A 19,421-nucleotide genomic window follows, 5' to 3' on the forward strand; every position below is an offset into this window, starting at 1 on the left:
GAGAAGGACACCCAGCAGCGCCTTGGGTTTGGCGTTTTTACCTGCTGCAAGTAAAAGTTCTGCTTTTTGTTTCTGTGCAAATGCAAACTACACATCATCAATAACATATTCTTATTTAGTTAAGGACGTATTTTAACAGAATGTCAAGACTGTCCTCGACTGTGGTTATTCACACAGCTCCTTAAGCACAATCACTGAAGAGCAGCTCTGGGAGTTTATAACACCTCAAGAGAATGACCCACTGTCCTTGGCCACATGATGCAGCAGGCTGGATCTTCAGGGAAGCTGACTCAGAGTATTAGTAGTAGTATTACTAGGGAGGGTGTTAACTAAGCAGAGGACGAGGGAGGAGGGAAGCAGGAGTGGAGAGAGCAGAAGTCCCACCCGGGGCAAGCCCAGGACAACCCCACTGACCCCAGGGTTGGCTGCAGCCAGACGTCCCGGTACCTGCACCCAGGAAAGCAGCACCTGCAGATGCACTGAGCCCCGAGGGGCTGAGAGCAGGACATGGAGCCTGGCAGCCAGGACAAGGAGTCCTTCCCTGTGGGGCCCTGGCAGCGCCCCCATGTCTGCCAAACCCGCTGCACCTGGCTTCATGCTCCGACTGGCCAGTGGGACACCTTTACGATGCTGGAGTGTTACTGATCCTCTCGTATCTTTTTATTTGTTCATTCAGCCCATATTCCTTAAGCACCTGCTATGTGCTAGGGACCGGGTGAGGCCCCGCTACCCATGAAGCAGACTTTATTCAGTGGCCCTGTTACCACCACTGTCTTACTGAGCAGAGGCTGCCGGAACAAAGCCCCAGAGACCAGAGGGCCTAAACCACACACGTCTGGTTCCCACAGTTTGGCGAGGTTGGAAGTCTGAGATGAGGTGCAGGCAGATCCGGCATCTGGTGAGCACCGTGTCCTGGGTTATAGATGGTGTCTTCTCCCTCCGTCCCCACGTGGTGGGGAGACACAGAAAGGAAGCAAGTTCGCTCCTCTCCTGTCTCTTCTTCTTTTTTAAATATGGAACATCTTGCGAATTTGAGGATCATCCTTATGGAGGGGCCATGCTAATCTTCTCTGTTGCCTTCTGATTTCAGCATATGTGCTGCGGAAGCGAGCACTCTCCTGTCCCTTCCTATAAGGGCACGAATCCCATCATGGGGGCTCCACCTTCATGACCTCGTCACTTCCCCAAGACCCATCTTCTGACACCATCACCTTGGGGGGTTAGGTTTTCAACATACAGATCTAGGGGAGACAGACTCACCCTACCCACACCCAAAGAAACACAACTGCTTCATGCCTAAACTATCCCAATGTCATGGTTAATATTAGAGCATATGCAAGATTAAAATATCTAGTTGTAAAATTGTGAAACAAATAAGAGTTAGGAGAAGAAGTGGCGGGGGGGAATGGGAAGGAGGAAACCATTGCTTATATGAACTTTTTTGGGGGGAAGATGGAGAATAAGATAGGTGGAACATACTGGACTTTGGTCCAAATTTTGTCTTTTCTACACATAAGCAATGAGACCTAAACTTTTCTTAACTTTAGTTTTGGTCATGAACTGAATACCAACTTTACACGACTTTTGGGGAAGAGTTAAATAAGATATGTTCAGAGCAGGGGACCTGGCCCTGAGCGGTCACACGGCCCAGGGTGCCCACATGACCCTCATTAGCACCATCACCAGCCTCGTCACTGCTCCTTCCCGACAGTACCAGGCACTTGGAGGGCTCACATAACTCCAAGGACGTATTCATTTGCCACAACTATCCTAGAACACAGAGCCTATGGAATGGATTTAATATTACTCATTGAGTATCAAAGAACCATGTTCTGCACAGTAAAAGACTTTCCGATTCCAGTGTGACCTGAAATACACAGAAGATGATTGAGGTGTAAACCATGTCCCTCCACTGAATCATGGGCAGAAACTCAAAGAGGGGTATCTGGGGGCTCAGTCGGTGAAGCATCTGACTCTTGATTTTAGCTCAGGTCATGGTCTCAGGGTTGTGAGATCGAGCCCTGTGTCAGGCTCCATGCTCAGCAGGGAGTCTGCTTGAGATTCTCTCTCTCCCTGTCCCTTTGCCCCTCCCCACCCCATTCTCTCTAAAATAAAAAAATAAAAAAATAAAAAAGGAGGGCACCCAGTACGGAAACACGGGGCCAAAATCGGATAGAGTCAAGAAGTCCTCCTCACTAATAATCACCTATCTGTGTGGATTTCACAAAGCGTATTGGAAGGCAACAACCCCTTTGAAACAGGTTGAGAGAAACACTTGCTTCAAATCCCAACTTTGAGAAACTGTAGATGCTCGGAAGTTTCTGCCCATTGCAGTAAGTGCCTTGGAATTCAGAAGCGGTCATGGAGCCGCAGAGCCAGCGGAAACTCGAGGATGAAGGTATGGCCGTCCCCCTTCCTCACGCTCTTCGAGGGTGTTAACGCAGGGAGGCTGAACCGGGAGGGGTTCTAGTACCTGACCCTGCCTGTCACAAGAGGTGTGTGCAAGAAAGTGGCTGCACTTGTTACTCTGAATTCCGCTGCATATCATTCTTTCCACGGCAGAGTTTTCGTCCCTCTCAATGCATAAATCTCTTATCTTCATAAGTACCTAAATTTTAAAACTACGACTCCAGGAGTGTTACAGTGTGACGTCTGAGCATTGACCACTGTGGTCCCTGGTGTGTCGACACTCACAGTGAAAAGTCAGGAAGGAAATTTCCCGAGTGCCCACTACAGAGAATGCATACTTCACTGGTCTCTGGCCTTGTTTTTGACACATTTTAAAACATTGTGCTCCATCTGTGGTCACAACCACCAGCAGGCAAGCCTGCCTCACCACCCACCCTCCAGATGCATCATGGTGGGTGGGTACAGATTATCAGGCTCAAGGTGACACAGCCGTGACCAAGCTGGGACACCTCCCATGGCTGCCTGGCTTAAAGCCGACACCAGATTCTTCCTACTTCTTCACCTGTTTCCCCCTATGAAAACTTTTGAAGAGCACACGCTGATAAATCACGCCGTTTTTCTCTTTGCATGACCCACGGATGCTGCTGAACGTCACGTCTCTTGCCCCTTGCTGCCAACCAAAGGCTCCCGAAATGAGGAACCCCATGGACCAGTGCAGCCGAGTCCTGGGCTGCAGATGGCAGGGCTCTGTGATCCGTATGATGCAGGATATTCCATTCTCAAATACCGAGTGCACACCGACTGTTCCCCAAACTGCCTTCCAACTTGGTGTCTGAGAAAAGAAACAGTTAATAAAACAACAAAGGACTTGCAAGAACACCTAGGAGAATTACACTGTTAAAAGAACAAATTGGTACTCCAAAGAATATAACAGTTTTATACCCCAACTCTGGCAATCGAAGCAAACGTTAATAATGTGAAGAAATTAGGTGTGAGCGTGACATTTTGGTGTCAGGATGCTCAGCATGAACCAGCCTTTCCAAGGGACATAAATCCTTATCCAGATTTCTTCAAATATCATCTCTGCCAGGGAAGTAGCATGTTAGAGCTTTAGAGTGAAATTTCCATTACAAAAGTCCGGGTTTCACTCCTGTTCAAATCAAAGTCTTAGAAGACAGTGAGGCTCCTTAAACATTTCAATCATGTCCACTCGTTTCCTGAATTGTCCTCTCTTCAGTACATCCATTTTTTTCTCTAATTATATTGATTTTAGCAAATTGCAGTGTCCATCTGAACTGATTTTCAAATATGAAAAACCTTCAGTGAAAGGGAGAAACAAATGCATCGTGCTCCAGCAAGACAAGACGCATGATTCCCCCACACTCCCCCAAACTTCCTCCAGGAGAGAAGCAGGCCTTATGAGGAAAGTGAAAAGCACCTGGTGAAATGATGGAATTCTGGAAAATTAGCAACCATTTCGGGCGCCACTCTACCCCTCGGGTGTTCTTTATTCTCCTTGCCTGACAACCAGATAAAGATCAAGGGTGGGAGCCGAATTTGCAATTTCAAGTTTATGTCTCAGAGGGGGATCGGGAGACAACTCAAAACCTAAGTGATGTTTTAAAATCAAATACAGAGTACTTTCATCAGCCGTCGAGAAGAACAGCCTATGCCCTTGATGGAAAATACCCGCTTTCCTTTTTAAAAACAGGAGACATTGGGGCATCTGGGTGGCTCAGACGGTTAAGCAACTGCCTTCAGCTCAGGTCATGTTTGCAGGGTCCTGGGATCGAGCCCCACATCACGCTCCTTGCTCAGCTCTCTCTCTCCCTCTCTATGTGTCAAATAAATAAATAAATAATCTTAAAAAAAAAAAAAACAGAAGACATTTCTGTACATGCTTCACAGCCTCCGTCCAAGAGACCAACCACTCCCAGCACTTAACTGTCCCCCCTGTGCGCCTTTTCCACAGTCAGACGGGCAGTGTGCTGTGGGCACCTGCTCGTTCACGCGTGTCTGCGTTCATTTATTTATTTTAAAATATTTACCAAATATGTCTTGAGCCCCAAATCTTTGCTGGGTACTGCGCTAGAAACCCAATGATATAGGGAAGAGAATAAATATAGTCCCAAATCCTCTTGGAGTTCACTTCCTCCTGAACAGGACTTTTGAATTGACCTGCCCAGAGATACACACTTTCCCTCACTGACCCGTCCTGTTTACACCTGCGATGCCCCCATTGTCTCAGCCACATCGATGGGAGGTTTGAGTGGACATGGACCTCCTCTCTCTCCGTGTCCCAGCAATTGTAACGGCCAGTCCCAGAACACCTGGCCCCCAGCTGCCTTCCACAAATTTAATGCAGAGGCTCCCTGTCTGGTTCCCACTTCTTATTTTCCTCCACTGCCTTGATGTCAGATTAAGGATTTTAAAATGAAGAAATAACTCACAGCTTGGGTGGTAAACTCCCCCTATCTCTCCCATTGATTACCACTTGCACAAAATCCCAGGTAACCTCCTGACTCCTCTCTCCCCCATTGAGTGAAAGGGAGAGGGAGGACAAAGACCTTTTCTTTCTTGGCTGGGGAGGGAGGACCAAGAAGACCCCAGCATTCCTCTAAGTTAGTCTTCTTTGTCCTGCTCAGAACAGCCCAACGCAGCCCTCGACCTAGCCGATGGTCATACCTCCATCTAGCAGCTCACCTGCTTCTCTGTTTTAAAGTCTGTTTTTAAAAGGTTTTACCTTTTGGGGCACCTGGCTGGCTCAGTTGGTGGAGCATGTGACTCTTGATCTCGGGATTGTGAGTTCAAGCTCCAACATATGGCGAAGAGTTTACTTAAAATACAAAAAAAAAAAAAAAAAGTTTTTCAAGGTTTCACCTTTTTCTAAGGTGGTCCAATATGACACCACAGGATAGAGATATTTTTAGTTTTAAGTAACATACAGCCCTTAACAATGGACTCTCATGCAGGCTTTTCCAGACTCTTGCATTTTCTGGAATATGGCACCCACCACGCACACGTGTGTGTGTGTGTGTGTGTGTGTCCGAGTGCGCATGCACACATATTCACTCACATGCCTTGTTTCCCATATGCTTTCTTTGGCAAGTCTTCCCCCAATCCTGAAACAATCCCACAATAGCGTTCTGTAGTGTCAGGCTGGGAAGCATCTACTGATGGTTGCAAGACCTTCCCAGTGACCTCTCCCACTTCAGGAGCTCAGCATGCAGGTGAGCTGATGCTCACAGATGGAGCAGGACCACAGCCTTGGACCTAGTCTGGGAAGGTCTGTCCTGCTTTTTTCTCCCACCTACAGGGAGCCCAATGACATCATCCCCCTTCTCAGGGGACCCCTCTGTTAACACACTGGACTCCATCTTCTTGCAGACATGGGAAGATTGCCCCAGCAACCCTGCCCTTCCATCAACTCCTGTCTGACATTGACTTTTCCACTCTCCAGATTATTTGCATTGGACTACAATATGCTGTGTTTTCTCCCATCCTAAAAAGTAGACAAAACAAAACCCATAACCTTTTCTCCTCCAACTAAAGCTCCTTTTTTCTGTTCTCCTTCACAGTAGAAAAGGTTGTCTGAAAATAGTCATCTATTCTCTCTTTTCTTTGAAAGATTTTATTTATTTATTTGAGAGAGAGAACAAGAGCATAAGCAGGGGGAGGCTTAGAGGCAGAGGGAGAAGCAGACTCCCTGCTGAGCATGGAACCGGATATGGGGCTCCATCCCAGGACCCTGGGATCATGACCTGAGCTGAAGGCAGATGTTTCAATGACTGAGCCACCCAGGCATCCCTATTCTCTCTGTCTTGAATTCCTCCTAGTCTTTCTTAACCCCATTTCCATTGGTCTTTCTCTCCCACCACCTCCCTGAAACTGCTCTCGCCACAGTCCCCAAGGAACCCGAACCCAGACCTAATGCACATTGTCAGCTTCCTGAGTTGGCCATCAGTAGATCCTCCTCCTGGAAATGCCCTCCAACATCAGCCTAGGGGACACAGCCCGGTGTGCTGCTCCTCTGAGATGCCATGGCATGCCCTTCCTGGGGTTCTCCTCATCACCCCAATGCATGCCGCCTCTCTGCCATATTCTCTAGCCCCCATCCTTTGTGTTGATGAGTCCTGATGGTCCCTCAACTCAGACCCCTTTATTCAGCTGACAGCCCGGCACACCACACTGGACATGTCACAGGCATCTCAAGGTTAAGGTGCCTGAGTCCTGCTCCATTCCTCCCCCAAGCCCACCACACTTCCCACGATCTGCCATCCCAACCATGGCAGTTTTCCAGACACTATCCCAGCTCTTAATCTCTGACCTCAATGTCCCCTACCAATTATGAAATGACAATGATACTGCCCATCCTTGAGAAGGACACTCCTCTCTCCTAGAGGCCAGTTTGAGCCAAGAAGTCATCTTGGCCGGCGAGTCGGTGGAGGGTGGAGGGGGAGAGTCACAATGAGCCCCTTACAAGGCACTGCTGGATCCCTCTCAGCCCCGGGAGTGGGAAGACAGAGCGGGTATTTGAAGCTCTCAAGTCAATGAGCAACGAAGATTAGTCTGCAAAGACTTCTCATGGGATTTGAAAATGAGAATTGCTTTAGGAGTACTACGTATAATTAGTTTTGGATATTCCCCATGGTTAAAAGCCACTGAGATAAAACTATTAATCACCCAGGAGCATATGAAGTCAAATAGGAGATAAAGCCAAAGAGTAAATACTGGGAGTAAGAGTGAGCTTTGCCCATCCCCAATGCTGACGCACCTAACTGTGTTCTTTAAAAAAAAAATATCCAAATAGCTTAAATAAGAACAGTGGCAACAAATCCTCAGAGTGATTCCTGCTACAACTGGTGTACATTGAAATGGGTCTCTTCTTACCTGTCATTCTGGAGGTGAAAAAGGAGTCATCATTTTAAGATCTTTCTCGTGTTTCACACAGAATAATGATGATGGTCATCATGTACTGAGCATCTATAATTATCTTCATGACAGAGATACAAGTTATTTATTATGTCCATTTGTGAAAAAGGCTGAGTTTGGCCAGTGCAACAGAAAGTTATAGGACCAGCATTTGAACCCAGGTTCATGACCTTCCTACAATACCATAATGCCTCTCTACCTCAGACAAAGAATCAGAGAACAAAAGAAGAGACATGTAGAAAACATAGCTAAAATTACCAAACTATAAAGTTAAATTAATCAATAAATAAATCCTACTTTGGGACCTTTAGATGAAGTTTAGCTGCCCTTTCCAGCCGCAGGACCACTCTTAAAGCTCCCTAAGGTACTGCCATGCTCTGTTTATTTTTATTTTAATGTCTCTAATTTGGTGTGCAGCCGAAGTCATTTTCCTTGGCCAAGGATTAGTTAATCCTTGTATTTTGTGCCAGGAACCAATGATAAATCACACAGATTTTGCAAGAAATTGCCTATTTCCATATATCAGACTTTCATATGAACCATTGAGCTTCATCAGATGGCCTTCCTGGTCCCCTCAGCCTGACTGAACTGTAGACAGGCTTCTTCCTGACTTTTCTCCCTGACCTCCTTTTTCTTAGAGCATTTGCTTTAGAAAACTTTCCATTGTAAATTCTTTCCTTGCCCCTTGAGATGTAAATCTTCTGCAACCCAGGACTGTCCTTCTCCAGAACCTGGAGCCAGCCCTCTGAAATGGAATCCTCCAGGACTAGGGTCCCTGTGTCCCAGTCTCCCTGCCTCCCAGTCTCTGTGGGAGGAGGAGCCTGACTTCTCTACCAGCGCCCATCAGCGAACAACGATGGCCGAATCACAGTAACCAACCCATCCCTGAGGCCCTTCGATACTTTTGCACCAACTCACCACTTAACAACAACTCTCCCACCTTCTGTCCCAATGGAGTTGAGCTCAATCTCTTCCTCCTACTGTGGCAGTCTCATTTCCCTATTACAACAGTCTTGGATACAGTCTTCCTTGCTGGTTTAACTACTCTGTCAGTGCAAGTTTTCTTTGAAAGCAAAGGGAATCTAGATGTCCTGAGATTCCAGGAGAGAATTAGGGGTGGACGCACCCTAATGCCGAAGACCTGCTGGAGGCAAGTGCCTGCTAGCTCGGCACTTCTGTAAGATGCTGATATTTAAACTCGTTCCGTCAAATGTTCCATCCTTTACAAAGTCATTTTCTGTAATAACAAACTTCTAAAATTCACATCATTATAAACGTCCAGCCCTTTGGGAAATACCCAAGCTCATTTTAAGTCTCTGTCTGGTTTATTTTCAAGCCATTATGTAGGCCAAATATTTTAAGTCATGTTCTGGGTAAACCCACACCACCCATCACCAGAGGAGAAAACAATCAGCACAGTCACATCAGGAGCACAGATTAAGAAAGAAAAGGGAAAGGTGTCAATTGTAACTAGGGAATTGCACAAATAGAAAGAAAAAAAAAAAAGAACAAAATCAAAAACCCAGGGGGAAATAATCAAGCATAGGGCAGGGGGTATAGAGACCTACAGGGATTTGATGAATTGTAAAAAATTAGATCTCCCCCCAAAATTATCCCTTTACCGGCAAAAAAAAGAAAATGTCGAAGAAGGAGTGGTCTGCTTCTTAAAAAGCTAGAGTGGCCATTCATAGAGAGATGGTAAGAGTCCCTTCCCTCAAGGATCTTGTAGTTCCACCATATACAGCAAAAAGGTAACAAGAAAAATCGGGGAGGAAGGAGAAATGATGTCATCCCTGCAAGATGCCCAGGCAATTAGGGACGAGGCCAGAACAAGAAGTCGGTGCTCCTGATTACCCTCCAACATCTCACTCTGTGATCCATGGCCCCTTTCTGTCAATAGAGCTAATTACTGAGCGTGGTAATTATATTCTCCCTCCCTACATTTCTTTTTTTTTTTTTTTGATTTTATTTATTTATTTGAGAGAGAGAGAATGAGAGAGAGCACATGAGAGGGGGGAGGGTCAGAGGGAGAAGCAGACGCCCTGCCGAGCAGGGAGCCCGATGTGGGACTCGATCCCGGGACTCCAGGATCATGACCTGAGCCGAAGGCAGTCGCTTAACCAACTGAGCCACCCAGGCGCCCCTCCCTCCCTACATTTCTTCGGCAATTTCAATTACATAAGGTGTCTTTCCTTCAAGTCAAGTTCTTGCTGATCATAAATAAAGCTCTTGCTGATGATAAATAAAACTCTTAATAATCTAGACTTGAAGTGAGATGCAATTTCAGCCCCTTGTGACTTCAAGAGCCCTGGGGAGTCGATTTAATTCTCGTTTTCTCTCCGGCACAAGGACTCGTTTATACCAACCGAGTACTGGCTCTCCCCCTTGTGAACCTGTCCCTGGGGTTCCTTCTGCGTACATCTATGACTCGATGGGCTGAGGTTTTATTGTCATTATTTCAAAAAATGCATCTATTACTTGCAGACCCTTGAGTCAACGTATAACCGAAAACTCAATTCAATTTAAGAGCAAAAAGAATAAAATTCCCCCAAAAGATGGGGTGGGATGATAGGCACTGCAGAAATGTAGAAAGATTGAAAAAGGTCCTGAGAGGCAAAGAAGATTAAAAATGGGGAAGGTTAGCTTGAAGACATCGACAAAACCCGGATAGTGCTTTGGGAGAGAATTTCCATAGAATACCTGCTTCCTTCAGTTCCAATGGCACCGACCCAGGGCTCACTCTGACCTTACCTGTCACTAAGTTGGGGGGAGGGGAGGGCGAGCCCATAGTTGCTATAGCAACCTCCCTTTTTGGCTTCCGCCTCTCATTTTCTTCAATTCATCTTCTGTGAGCTGCTTATCTTTCCTCTTAATCAAGTTACCAGCTCCTCTTCAATTATTTTTAAAATATGACTTAAAATCCCAGCTGTATTGTTAGGGGTTCTGTAACACATTAGTAAAGTAAAATCACTTCCTGTCATAAACCACTGGTTCAGTGCGATGAGCTTTATTAAACAGCTACCATCCAAAGCTCATTTTAATGACGGGTTAACATCCCCAGGTACACTGTGTGTGTGTGTGTGCAAACGCGTGTGTGGCACGTGCACATGCGGGCATGCGTGTGACAATGTTGGAGGAGGAGAATTCCAGCCGAGGGGCTCATTTATTTGAGAAGATCTGCCCTCCACGGTTCTCCTAAAAGTACCCAAATTTCAGAGTTTCTCCAAGCCCTTCCTTTATGCCCTTATGTCCTCGTGGATTTCAAGGGGGCAAGCATGAGAAGAGAAGGGTCATCAGAGCAGTGGGGATGACACTCCCCCACGGATCAGTATGGATTCTTGAGTAAGTCAGTTCATCCCAGCTGGCCTCAGTTTCCCCTTCTGTGACATAGAGAGAGTAATACCTGTGCTCTCTCTGTCTCAGAGATGCTGTGAATGTTCAGAGAGATACTGCAGATAAAAATGTTATACCAACGTAAGCTATTATTATGTAATTTAGATGTTTTCTACACCATCAAAATTCATTTCGGCGAGCTCCTGGCTGCTCTCAGTGACAGCCCTGCAGAGTGTTAGTGACTGTAATTGGGCAGTGAGCCATCCCGCTTCCTGGATTAGTGAGTTTTTGTTTATGAAGAAGTTCCCGATGTTTAGAATTTTGTTCTCCATCCTTGCTAATTGGCCTTAAATGCTAGTAAAGAAAAAGCTGCTACCGACAGTAAATTAAAATTGCCTTCATTTCATTTCTTTGGAAGCCTTGTTTACCCAAAGCCAGGATTTATTTTTTGTTCCACATTTTTAAAAGTTTTTTTCAATTATGTTAGGTGGTAAAAATATAAAGAAAAACATGGTTCAATACATAAGTTCTTTGGGTGTTTTAAATTCCGTGAGTGTATGTTTGCATGCATGTGTACACCTGTGCGTATGTATATATGTGTGGTGTGTATGTGTGCACGTGTGTGCAAGTGTGTGGTGTGTGCGTGTGTATGCACATGTGTGTGTTGTGCACACACGTGCAGGCAGGTACATGTATCTGTATATGTGTGTGCATGTGTGTTCATGTGTGTTGTGCGCAAACGTGTGCAGGCAGGTACATGTATCTGTGTGCATGTGTGTATGCACATGTGTGTTCATGTGTGTGGTGTGCACACATGTGCGAGCAGGTACATGTATCTGTATACGTGTGTGTATGTGTGTATGCACATGTGTGTTCATGTGTGTGGTGTGCACACGTGTGCAGGCAGGTACATGTATCTGTATATGTGTGCGTGTGTGTATGCACATGTGTGTTCATGTGTGTGGTGTGAGCACATGTGCAGGCAGGTACATGTATCTGTATACGTGTGTATGTACATGTGTGTTCGTGTGTGTTGTGTGCACACGTGTGCAGGCAGGTACATGTATCCGTATGCATGTGTGTACATGTGTGTATGCACATGTGTGTTCATGTGTGTGGTGCGCACACATGTGCGAGCAGGTACATGTATCTGTATACGTGTGTGCATGTGTGTATGTACATGTGTGTTCATGTGTGTGGTGTGCACACGTGTGCAGGCAGGTACATGTATCTGTGTGCATGTGTGTTCATGTGTGTTCATGTGTGTGGTGTGCACACGTGTGCAGGCAGGTACATGTATCTGTATACGTGTGTGCATGTGTGTGTGTGCATATGTAGGAGGATTTGGCCACGTTCTGGATGGCTTTAAGGCCATTTTAAATAGCCATAAAGGGAATATTTGGGATTTATTAAGAACTTTAGCCACACAGGTTCAATTTGAAGTTTGGGGTTCCAAGTCAGCCCTTGTATGTATACTATATTTTCTCCAGGGTTTTATACCAATTTGGGACTTAACTGGCCTGTGCCCTTTATAACCTTTGAGGCTGGAAAGCAGCTCACACCTCTCGAGGCCTTGGTGTGTGCAGCTGTGCAGATGGACAGGGCAATACCCACATTCCAAGCTCCAGAGATCAAGAGCACGCTGTTATGTTAATGCCTGGTAGGCAGTAAGTTCTCAGTGACTGCGTGACCATGGGCAGGACCAGCATCCTGATGTGCCACTGGTAAGACCTCTCTGCTCGCAGCCCTCCGGTGAGATGTGGAAACTGGAGTAGCGTTGGTCCTGCCGCATTCCGCTGAGCTTTGGCCTCCCGCACAGAAAGGAAGAGCCCCATTTACACCCTCCAGTCTCTGTCTCAGGGACCATTGTAGAAATGACCTCATCTCTCTCTTACTCTTAGCGCTGATCTCTCTACTTTCTGTAGGATAACACATCTCAGTGTAAAGACGGCTAGAGAAAAATCCAATGGCAAGCCTCCCGCCTTACACACATACGCCCCCACACACCAATCCTACACTGGAGCCTTCAAACCCCAAATTTGTGGGGATGGAAACCGTCTTGCTTACTTTTACTAAAGACAAGAGAACTGGGGACAAAGGTTTGACGTCATGAGAACATTAACCGAAAAGCAATTACCCAAATCAGTGGCTGTGGAGAAACGCATCAAGAATTAATTAGGATCTCCTCTTTACGCTAAAGAGCGAGGACTGCAGTGGGGGTGTTGGAGTGTGGGCTCGGGGGTCACGGAGCCTGGTCTCGGAGCCAAGCCACACTCACTGGCAGCGATGCACCAGCCAAGTTGTAACCTTTCTCCCTTGGTATCCTCAAAGTGGGATGAAAAATGATTGCCTACAACAGCACATGAGTCAGAACATCCCATGGTGAGCTGCACGCACACAGTGAGTGTTAGCTGCTCAGTACAGCATGGGTTCTGCAAACACCAGAGCAACAAGGACTCGTGGTGAAGGGACACAGTGTGAACAATGTGCTGTGCTCCTAGGACACACCTGAAGGTCAGGAACAGAATAATAGGGCTTTACCTGCAGAAGACCTGCCCAGTGTCCGGCCACCACTGCACGCTGCACACGCATTACTGAGCTAACGTCCCTGCCAACCAGGTAGCGTCATTCCCTGTGTGCCCATCAGGGGGGTTCAGTCGTTTGCCCGGGACCACTCAGCTCGTGAATGGTGGAGCAGGGATCCAACCCCAAGCAGAGCTCAGCCAAGCGGGAGGCTCTGCTGTGCAAACATCCATTGCTGCTTCCTGGCCCTCAGCGCCAAAGCGGCGTGGCTCGTTGGATGACCGCCGTGCTGCGGAACGTGCACGCCCTCACTCCCAGACCCGGGCATTTATTTTCCTTTCTTTTTTGTTTTGTTTTGTTTTGTTTTTAGTCGGCTTTCTTTAACTCTCTGTTCCCTCCTCTGTGAAACGGGGACAGTATTATCTTTCTGCCTCTGTACACCAAGGTTTTTATGGGGACTGAATCAAGTACTTGGAAAGATGTCTTTGTTTTGTTGTAGTTGGTGGTGGTGGTAGGGGGCTTATGTTGCTTATGTTTTGTTCTGCTTTTCCTAGCAAGCTTCTTTGGCACCTGAGAGTCCACCTCTGCAAGGTCTCTGAGAAAGCCCAGGAGGTGCTCTGGGGTTGTCGTTAATCGTAGGAACAGGACATCCTTTGGTCGCCAGCCGACGCAATGGCTCTAGGCAGAATGGAAGTCAGGCGCAGTCCCTGGCCTGTGGTCTAGCCCTGTAAGTAAGAGACAAGGCACAATTATGGTGACGTTTGCCGCAAGACGGATAAAACCAGCTTCGCATCCGGATTACAGGGAAAGAGAAGACATGCCCTCAGCCAGCACCTTCCCACATCCCATCCTCCCCAGCTATTCGGTTCTGAAGGAGAGAATTAAGCCTTCTTAAAATAGAACATGGGCTCTTGAGAGCCAGGACCTCAAACAATGATTCCCTGAAGCAGGTGGGACCCCAGGAGAGTTTATTTCCAGGTGCTGTGCCATGATCGGCTGGCGAGCAGGCTCTGAAGGCAGGAGCATGGGGCTGGCCAGAGATCAACGTGGCTAATGCCTGACACCTTTACCTCGGTCGACATCACCGAAAGTCACCTGTCCAGCTCTTCACATGGACACTTCCCAGCCGCAGATACTGAAAGCACAGAACGAGGGAGCGCTCTGGCCACTTCTGTTGCTGTTCCACCTCCAACCAGTCTGACATCCATCTATAAAAGTACTGTGAGCCTTCGTGGACCATTTTCCCAAGCTTTTCACTGCCATTTTATAAGATTCCCATTGTTGGCTTTTATACTTATGTTGATCACTTTTCTTGTACTGTTATTAGATCCATCTGCTGGGGCTGCCACAACGATATACGACAGAACTGGGTGAGTTAAACAGACATTTCCTCACGGTGCTGGAGGCCAGGAGTCCAAGACGAAAGTGTGGGCAGGTTGGTCTCTCCCGAGTCCTCTCTCCTCGGCTCGTGAATGACCGTCTTCCCCTTGAGTCCTCACACAACCTTTCCTCTGTGTCTCTGTGTGTGTCCATATTCCCTCTTCTTATAAGGACCCCAGTCCTACTGAATGAGGGACCACCCATATGACCTCATTTAGTCTTAATTATCTCTTTAAATGTAAATATCTCCTAAATGCAAATATAGTCACATGGAGGACTGGAGCTTCAGGCATATGGATGGTAGGGAGACCATTCCTTCCCTCCCAGTCATGTAGCATATTTGTCTTTGCATCATGAGGACGAAGCTTTGCAGCAAATGTGCTCTTCCACTCTCACTTCCCAGGGAGGGCTGTGGGGAAGGCTGAGTGCTGACAGGTGCATCTCTAAGCATGTGGGAGGGAGCTGGTCTGGATATTCAGACCTATTGACTGCAGTAGATGCATTTTGGAGCCATTTCTGTGACTCTGGGACTTATTTTTTTTATGCTTCCATGAAAACCACATAAAATGAGAGGAACATTATCAATTTGGAGATTTCAAGTGAACAACTCAAATGCTTAATGAGGAAAATGAAATGATCATTAAAACTATAGACAGATGAAGGAGCACATTTAACTAAGTTCTTATAACTAGAGGCAAGGGACCTTGGATAATTATTATATAAATGTGGATGAAATTCTCATTGTCTTTAGAAGATTTTAATATCTACATGCAAGTGGTTGTGATGAATAGATCATCTACCACAAATACATCAATAAATAGAAATAATACCCATTTCATAAATTTTTATAGCATCTCTATGTATTATTTGATAACTATTGACATTTTTCTTAAGGATTCTGGAATCATATGCTGAAACCATTTCCAGGGTATTCTGAAAAATGGCAGAGAGAGAGGAGACAAGCTCTCCATTAAAACAACAAAGACCTCCTTGCTGTGGGTGAAGTGCCGCAGGCTCACTCAGGGCATTCCTCTGGCTGCTCTCTCTGTTTAGACTCTAGAAGGCTCTCTCACCAAAAACTCAGGTTGTGAGCTCCTGTAGAGGACAGCAGAGACCAGAACTCTGCGGGCCAGGAAATACCTGGTCCACAGTTTCCTGGTCCACAGTAACCACCTTCTCCCCTGATCTACTTGATGCACCGTTTGGACTTCTAACTTTGGTTCTCAGCCCTATTGCTTTGCCTTGGTAAGTGTTAGTTTACCTCTGGGAAGGGGCAAAAGTGTAGGATTTCGGAGCGGAAGGGTACAGGTGAAGCCTTGGGACTTGGCAGACTTGCGTCAAGCCACGCAGCTGGGTGGTAGCAGAGCCAGGACAAGACCCCAGGTCTCCGCAGCCTAAGGCCACCCATAAGCCTACGTAGGAGGGCAGAGTCTCTTTTGTGCCTTGCTGTACTACAAACAGCTTCCCACGTGGGACTGGCACGTGAGCAGTACAGGTAAGGGCCCACCTCCAAATCCCCAGGACAAATTAATCAGCAACATGGTCCGGAAGATGGGGAATTCTGTCACTCTCTTGGGAGCCAGAGACCTCCTCGTTCTGACCCTAAGCACTATTTCTGTGCATTTCCTAGCCCCCCTCTGCATTTGGTCAGGGAGAGAACTATGCCCTGTATCATCTATACATTGATTTGATAAAACTGCTTCCTGTCTTACTAAAACATCCTCTGCCGGCTTACAAAATGTGATTGCATTTGAGATATCGATGGCCAGAGGGAAGTTATTAAGAAGTGAGAGTTATTATCTGGATGTGAGCACAGAAATGAGTAATTATCTACTGGTTCTCTCCAACAGTGTCACGGAGACATGAGACAAGCTGGTGGCAAGTTTTCGTTAGTTCACATCACACACCTCCCTCTCTGGAGATTTGAGGCTGAGCGTGTTGGAAAACACGTTTGTTTCTACACAGCTTTCCACCAGCTACCTGGAGATGTGGCCTCACCAAGGTCTGGTTGTGAATCCAATTTGCCCTCTCCACGGGGTGAGTCCACTGACGAATGTGACAATGAAAGCTACACACGTGTATCACTAAGAGAGCAGGTGCCTGGTCCAGAGGGAACAAGGGCAGCAATGAACAGCAAGTAATTCCACCCACCTGCACATCAACCATCTCCTCTACTAATCAGGGGGTGGTTTTAGCAAATCTTCCATCTCTTCACTAGATCCCCCTGTGACCATCCTCCTGTAACATCTCCAATACCACACTAGAACTGTGGTTCTCTTCTACTTCCACCTAAGGTAATCGATTGCAAATTCCCAAAAAAAAGGCAATATGAGGAACCGTGTACAACTCACAGTTAAAGCTTAGCTCTGTCAAAGTCTGTAATCATGAGTGCCCATCACTTCTATTTATTTCATTCATTATTTCCCCCATAAAAAGGGAATGATAAATTTTAAATTTACCTCTTGACGTTTTCAAGAGGATTACATGGAAAATGGTGCCAACACATGGAAGGACTCATGGAACTGCAGCTACAATTTTTATAAATAGCAATAAGAGAAGAGACTCCTTGACTTTCCTCCCCATACTTGTCTCCATCATCTTCTTATATTTTTCATCGCCTGTGCTGCTGTTGACTAAGAATCATAAAAGTTGTGTCCAGTGACATTTTCCCTAAACATCTAATGAAAGGTATTCTATTATGGAGGAGTGAGTCTTCAACTGTAAGGCAGATCACAATCATAAATGGTTAAGAAAATTCATTAAGAAAAAAAAAGAAAATTCATTAAGTGTTTATTGAGCTCAGTGATAGGGCACTAAGAAGCTTAATGCAAAGTATGAACCACAATCCCTGACATCAAAACCTTCACAGCCCAATGCTAAGAAGTGAAACAAAGAATACAAGAGCTACACTTTCATGAGCTATGAAGGTGCACACATGACTTGTATCTTTCCACACAGCTTTATTCAACCATAAAGCAAAGTTAATCACCATTATAAAGCAAGTTCAGGATTCCAAACTCAATGACATTTCACCATGTGATTGAAGTTGGCTTCTTACACAGCACACACAGCAGGACAGAAGGCAAACCACACAACAAACAAGGTAACAGAAGGGTGTAGGAAGTTCAGGAACCAAACACAAAGTCAGTCTGTGGGCCTGCAGTTGAGATAAAATCTCGGTCTGGTTCAGGTCAGTTCTCAGCACTTACCGCTTATTTTGTCCGAGCAGGGAAGGATCTCAGTTCTGTTCGGAGATCCATCAGCAGAGCCTTCTCAGGCAGCTGCCTTTTCTAAGTGGTCAGACACAGAGGGGTCATGTCTGAAGAGTCTGAGAGTTTGCCGCCCAAATCCTCCCCCTTTTAAAGGGATTTAATCGGTCCTGGGCCCCTGCAGAACTCCTCTGCTCCTGCTTGTTATCAGTTCTGGGGTGTCCACTGATGCTGGTCCCTGAGATATGTCGTAACTGCCATACCTTTAACTGCTTGGTCATTGCTTGACACAGAATCCTGCTGGACAGGAGGGACTCCATTTTGCTCTCTACATACACTGTGCCTCTCCCAGACACAAACACACACATTTAATCAAGATCCTATGTTTACAGATGCACAGTGAATAAATGGGTATAAGTGAAAGTGCATAATTAGGTAATAAAATGAAAGTATGAGATTATGGTTTATAAGAAATGTGTATTTGGTCTTCATCCCATTCCTGGCACAGAGCTCCTAAAACCCTTGGAATTTCTTAAGTGATAAGAGGAATGGAGGTATCTTTTGTTATGTTAATGAGAGGACTCTTGGAATGCCCCCAGGTCACCCAAAGATGGGGGCTGGTCCACAATGGAACCAACCATGTGATTAGAGGGTTGGAACTTTCACTCCCACCCCAGACCTCAGGGACAGGAGCAGGGCTGAAGATGGAGTTCGATGGCCAAAGGCCTATGATTTCATCAACCATGGCTCTGTAATAAAGCTTCCATAAAAACCCAAAAGGATGGAGTTTGGGGAGCTTCTGGGTTGGTGAAAACATGGAGGTCCTAGGAGAGTGGCCCCTCAGAAAGGGCATGGAAGGTCCACACCCTTTCCCCACATCTTGGCCTGTGCACTTCTTCCATCTGGCTGCTCCGGGATGATGTCCTTTTTTAATAAACCAGTCATCGGATAAGTAAAATGTTTTTGAGTTCTGTGAGCTGCTCTAGCACATGAATTGAATCCAAGGAGGAGGTTGTGGGAACCTCCAATCTACAGCCGATTGGTCAGAAGCACAGGTGACAACCTGCGGGCTTGATAATGGCGTCTGAAGGGAGGGTGGTCTTGCAGGACTGGGCTCTTAACCTGTGGCATGGGATGCTATCTTCATGGAGAGAGGGTCAGAATTGAGGTGAGGGTGGGACACCCAACTGGTGTCAGAGAGTTGCTTGGTGGTGTGGAAGAAAGCCCACATGGGAACTGGGGTCAGACTCGCAGAAGGTGGGTATGACGGCAGTTCTAAGGAGAGACCAGCGTAGCCAGATAGCTGAGGGGCACTCAGAAAGGACAACCAAAGGATGGGCAAGACTCAACACAGGGGAGAGCGGCAGGCAGGTGCTTGGGGTGAGGAGATGACACTCGCCCTGACAGGTGGGAATGGGAAAGACTTGTTAGAACATGGGAAGGCACTTCATGTCACCAGAGCCATCACCAGAGCCTCTTGTCCTCGCTCTTCAGTAGTTCTTCGCCAAATAAATACTTAATGAATTTTTTACCCATGAAGTCTGCCTCCTTAGAAATCACCCGGGAAGCTTTGCAAAAAGTCTGGTGCTCAAGCCCATCCCGGGGATTCTGATTTAGGTGAGCTAGAGATCCCCG

At 46.5% G+C, this 19,421-nt stretch overlaps 1 non-coding gene across 1 annotated transcript; it reads right to left on the minus strand.

Moving 5' to 3' along the window:
• Positions 1-1,007: 1,007 nt before the first annotated feature.
• LOC115936579 (U6 spliceosomal RNA) lies at positions 1,008-1,114 on the minus strand. Its single transcript, XR_004071992.1, has one exon. It is a non-coding gene; the product is annotated as a U6 spliceosomal RNA (small nuclear RNA).
• Positions 1,115-19,421: the final 18,307 nt, after the last annotated feature.

Source organism: Leptonychotes weddellii, chromosome 2 (assembly GCF_054177405.1).
Source record: "Leptonychotes weddellii isolate Sample4059 chromosome 2, ASM5417740v2, whole genome shotgun sequence".
NCBI lineage: Eukaryota > Metazoa > Chordata > Mammalia > Carnivora > Phocidae > Leptonychotes > Leptonychotes weddellii.